Source organism: Bidens hawaiensis, unplaced genomic scaffold, assembly GCF_021521415.1.
Source record: "Bidens hawaiensis isolate Kalapana, Puna unplaced genomic scaffold, B.hawaiensis_p1.1 tig00033138_1, whole genome shotgun sequence".
In the NCBI taxonomy this organism is placed as follows: domain Eukaryota; kingdom Viridiplantae; phylum Streptophyta; class Magnoliopsida; order Asterales; family Asteraceae; genus Bidens; species Bidens hawaiensis.
Genome location: NW_027495667.1, coordinates 30,332 through 36,331, shown reverse-complemented (window position 1 = coordinate 36,331; position 6,000 = coordinate 30,332).

The window sequence follows — 6,000 nt, the reverse complement described above, 5'->3', positions numbered from 1 at the left end:
ACCACCAAAGGCCAATTACATTCAAGTGGAGGGGCACAAAGATTGTAAATGTTGGGAAAAGAATTAAAAAGCTTAATAATAGTTGTAGGGTGAAATTGAATGACAATGAGAAGACCATATCTATCAATGTCATCTCCACCAAACACCATAATCATTAAACTAAACAAATATAGGCCATTCAAGGCTTATCCCTCCACCCATGGAGACACATGAAAAATATATAAACAATACAATTATTGGTGGGACCCATCATATTTGTTAGCTCTATAATATTAGAAAAATTAAATTAAGCTTAAAAAATTGTATTAAAGATCTTGATTTTTTAACATCCACGTAACTATTGCGTTCTTAATTATTAAAGGAGGCAAATTGAAGAGTATTTAATTTATATATTATTTATAAAATTATTATTTTGTTATTATAATCAGCAAAAGCATAAAGGTCTCCTGTTTTTGATGAACATAAAACCATACATGTCTAAGACCATATGTAGTGGGATGCTTCTCACCCCTACGGCGTCCCAAATAAGCTGGAAACACCGTCCTCCCGGGTGCTTTAGACGTTATGGAAGAGGGGGGGGGGGGCGTTTCCCACATAGCATCGGAAGGGGAAGGAAGAAGTGGAAGGTGATTAGCAGGGCCGTCTTCGAGAATCCTTTAAAATTTTGCGGCCTGGGACGAGTAAAAAATCAGGCCCTTAAAATCACGTTATCAATTATGTAATAGATAATTTGACAATTTTACCAATATGATTGTCTTTCAAAAAAATCCAAAACAAACACACACTAATAAACATGTTATTAAAATGATTCATATAAAATACAATGAAAGTATTTTTCTATTTAAAAAAAAAAAGAACACTAATTATAGGAATTGAATCCATAACCTTTATTTCCATAGTGTAAAACATTTTTCACTCAACTAAAGAGTCATTTTGTACACTTTTGTGTTAAATCAAAATTATATATAAAATATAAATTTTATCTTTTAATAATTATGGGCCTCTTGAGAGAGTGCACCTAGGTCCGTCGCCCTCATCGCCCTCCCCTTGGGCGGGGCCTGGTGCTTGGTGGGTTGGTTAATTATGTTTAATTATGTCTTTTAATCAAGAACTAAGAAGATAATTACTAAGAGTATCAATGGAGAAAAGGATGGAGAAGATGAAGAAGAAGGGAGACAGCTAAACTCTGGAGAAGAGAATTAGGGTAATTAACCAACTTTTTTTTTTGTTTTAACCAAATATGTTAAATTTCTTGCCCTTAAATTTATAAACTTTTAAAAATTTTACTCAAAACTTTACCTTTTATAATTTTTAAGTTTTGGTTCTTATGAATGTATTTAATGCAATTTTATTTCTTTGTTTTATTTAATGAAATGCTATTTGTGTTTAAATAAAAAAATAAATAAAAATTAAGAATGAGATAATGATTGAAACAAGCTCCATTCATTACATCCGTTTTAGTCATAAAGCTCTCATGATGACATGACGCCACATGGCGCATAATGCCCTTATAAAGGTTTTATCCACCACACGTGGTCTTAATATTGTACTTGGTATAGTAAGGTGTAAGTAAACATGCCATGTTAAAACAATCATATATAATAGCAAGATATGTAAAATATTTACGTACCATTATAAATGTATAAATCGCCCCTATAATGGATATGCGATACCTACAAACAAAACATATTGAGCAATTAGTCTAAATTTGAAGGTATTTATGGCCATACGGGGACATGAAGTGAAATAACTTTATAAAGACTAAAATAGTTGGTATAGTATACGTACAATAAATAAATAAAAATAATAATCTTCTAATTTTCAATTAAAAATGTTATATCCATTCTTTTTTCTGATAATGAAACGTGAAAAGATTGAAGTGAAGTATCATCCACATTATGTTCTAAAAATCCCTCAAAAATTAAAAAAGGAAATATTTGAAAGGTGACATTTACCCAAAAGTGTGTGATATTCCGATTCTTTCAATCATACATTCCATTGTTATCGTACCTTTTGTTGTCTAGTTATTGGATCAATAATTTTTTAGGGTTTATCCCTTCATCAAAAATCTAAATTTGTACTAAAATATATGTCCGGTTTATGGAATTTAGGCATGTTCAAGACTCTCAATATTAAATTATAAAGGTACAAGTTTTTATTTTTAGGTCACTTGAATAAACAGTTGCAACGGTATTTGCAATCAGATTATTACTCCCTTGATTATAAACTATTCATAAAATAAAAAAATATGGTGCTCAAGTTACAATTAAATTGTGAATTTCATCATCCAACTTTATTTATATGTTTTTAGGACATACTTGTGAGTTTTAAGTCTTGGATTTAATACTTAAGTTGTGTAAAATTACCTTGTTGAAAATTATCATACTTTGTGATTACTAAAGGACGTTATCTTTTCAATCATCGTGAAAGAAAAGACTTAAATACGGCATTAAATCTAGAAACTAACTTGATTATCTTATCGCCTTAAACACCACATCCCTATCAAGATGTACCGTACCTATTACGTAGATGATATATGTGTTCCAAAACAATGCTCTAGTGGACCATAAGAAAATCTGATAGGCCTTAACTGATTATATGGGTCTTATTCGGGAGGAGGTTGGATGTTCGTTAAATGGATTTACACCGATGTGTTTTCTCAAAAATATCATTTCATTTACTAGGAATCATATGGATTTTACACATCTATTAGCTTCCACATGTGTTTTTCCAAAAATATCATATAGCGTGTGAGGTTTTGAATTTTATGGATAATAATTGTAAAGTTATGATCTTAGGTTAATTAACAAAGAATATAATGTTTTGGGATGTGGCTTTCAAAATTACAAGAGTATATTACCCGGATAGCGAACATGGTAAGTCGAACTTTCACTTTCGATTATTATTTTAAGAAATTATGTACAAGATCTCAGCTTTTACTCAACTGTCGTCTTTTTCATCTTTGCCTCTCTAGAATCAATAGATGTTAACTATATGCTATGTTTATCTAAAATTACCTTTTAAACCTTATCATTTACATTATAAAGAGAAAAAAAAAAAAAAAAAAAAGAAAGAAAGCAAGCTTAACTCCCCCTTTCTTTTTCTTCACCACCTTTTCCCCATAATAATTTCCACATAACTATCATAATATCAATAGATTCTTTTCTAAACACATTGGTAGAACAAAGCTAGAATAAGAAACATGAAAATTTTAAGCTTTATAACACAGTTTAATAATTCAAGAAGATGAAAAAAATTAACAAATTCTATTTCTGTTTAAGATAAATTAGTTTAATAGTTTATATATAAAAAAAGCCATTTTTGTCTTTATATATATTTAATAAATTAAGTGGTTACGCTTGTTTTGCTATAAAATTTTCAAGAAAAAAAAATACAAATAGGTCATATACGGAGCTTTATAAATATATATGTTTTTATAGTATAAAGGTTTCTCCTGTTTGATATCACGGACTTGAATTCCATTTATGTGTCATATTTCCAGGTTTAAGACTAGATGAAACACTACTAGTTGGTTTTCGTCGTTCAAAATCTCTGAAAGCTTTCTAAGGGTTTAGTTGGTTTTCGTCGTTCAAAATATATATATATATATATATATATATATATATATATATATATATATATATATGTATGCATATTTAAGTTACTAATAAATTTTTTTATATATACATATTTAAGTTATTAATAAAAACTAGTAAACGGCCCGTCCGTTGCGGTAGGAGCGTTGATACACTTTAATCCGTGCGTCGTGATGGGACGTTGATAAAACATAAAGTTACTAAAATTTGCACGCACATTTATGATTCGTCTGGTTTTAATAAAATTTATATCGAAACGCTATATAGAAATAAGGATATATATATGCAAACTTAAGTTGTCATGAAGGAGAAAATATTATATTTGACCCATTTGTCTCATTGGGTGAGCTATATATTAACTAAAATTTATATTGAAGCGTACGTAGAAACATTGGTGTGTGTTTGTATTCGAAATTTAGAGGCACGCTACTTGTGAAAAAAAGTTAAAATATATTATTTCATTGACTATGATCAATGTCGCACAAAACTTATACTGAAATGTAAATATAAATAAGCACGTCGCAATGGTTATTCAAAGTTTAAGAAACATAATAATTTAAAATAAAGTATGTCAAATACTAATTATAGAAAGAAATAATGCAAAAACAAACATAAAAATGAGTTAAAAATCAATATGTCTATGAAAAGACATAAAATAACACTAAATTCAAATTGAAAATGAATTAAGACATTAATTTATAACTAACTACTTTGAAAATTGAGATACTATAAACATATGTAAAAAATTAATTGACTTTTTTCATAAATAGTGAATTATGTGAGATAACTAGCATTTGTCTTTTAATATATATATATATATAATTAAAAGGATAAACATGTCGGTAGAGAAAGCAGAGTAAAATAAGAAGTCTGGTCCAATGAAAAGACATAAAATAACACTAAATTCAAATTGAAAATGAATTAAGACATTAATTTATAACTAACTACTTTGAAAATTGAGATACTATAAACATACGTAAAAAATTAATTGACTTTTTTCATAAATAGTGAATTATGTGAGATAACTAGCATTTGTCTTTTAATATATATATATATATATATATAATTAAAAGGATAAACATGTCGGTAGAGAAAGCAGAGTAAAATAAGAAGTCTGGTCCAATAAAAAAATCTTGCAACTACTAGGCTAGAGGTGCACAAATCGGGTTCAACAGGAAAACCCGAACCGGTTCGAAACCGTTTTTTCACACCGGGTTGTAAAATGGCACCGGTTCCAATCAAGAACCGGTTCGGTTCCCGACCCGAACCGATGCCCAGATATGCTAACTTTTAAGAACCGGGTAGGATATGAACCGGAACCGGTTTTTACGTAAAAACCGGTTCCACCGGTTTTTTTGAAATTTAAATATCATAGCCGTTAGGAACCGGTTCCAACGGCTATATAGCCGTTTTTGACCGTTGGAACCGGTTTTTTTAACTATAAATAGGTTATTTTTTTACTCTAAATAGCAAGGTTTGTTTGTGTACTTGTTAAACCACTTCCAAAACTATAAAACACACTCCAAACCACAATTAACCTTAAACCGACAACAAATGGCAACTAATGATGACGTTGTTATGGTGATCGAAACAACAAGATGCCCCGATGTTTGGGTTCATTATGATTTGTGTCTCATGACCGACTCACATGAGTTGGCACGTTGCAAACATTGCTCGAAGTTTCTTAAAGCAGGGTCCAACTCGACATTACGAAAACATACGAATAAGTATTGTCGAGAGAAAAGAAGTTTGGAAGCTAAAAAAACGGAAGTGGGAGAGTCGTCCGGCTCTACAACCCAAAAATAAGTATTCCCGGATTAAAACGACGGACTTTGTTTTTTATGTTTTAGTTGTTATGTTTAGTATCGTTTATGTTTTAATAATGTTTGTAATAGTTATTTTTTAAATAAATAAAATGTTCGTCGTTATTAAAAAAGTAACAAAAATTAATCATGAGTAACAAAAGTAATTATAATAAAACAAATCAAAACTAAATATTAGTTGAACAAGTTACAAATAATTTTACCAAAACAAATAATTACAACTCTTCTTCGTCTTCATTCTCGTCTTCACCCTCGTCTTCGTTATCGGAAGAAACCCCGTCCTCCGCCTCCTCATCATGAATATGACGCTCTATTGGTATTTCGTCTTCAAAGTTCGTCTTGTGTTATACACGATCCACCGCATCCAAATGGTCCTTTAGGAAAATGCAAACCTCTAGAGACTCGGGAGTTAGTTTTGTTCTTCGCATAGATAACACCCTCCCACTAAGAGAAAAAACCGATTCGGAAGCAACCGTTGAGGCTTGTACGGCAAGCAAATCACGAGCCATGGCGGATAGAATGGGAAACTCGTTTTGTTTACCTTTCCACCAAGCCAACAAATCAATATTGCGAATTTCGTC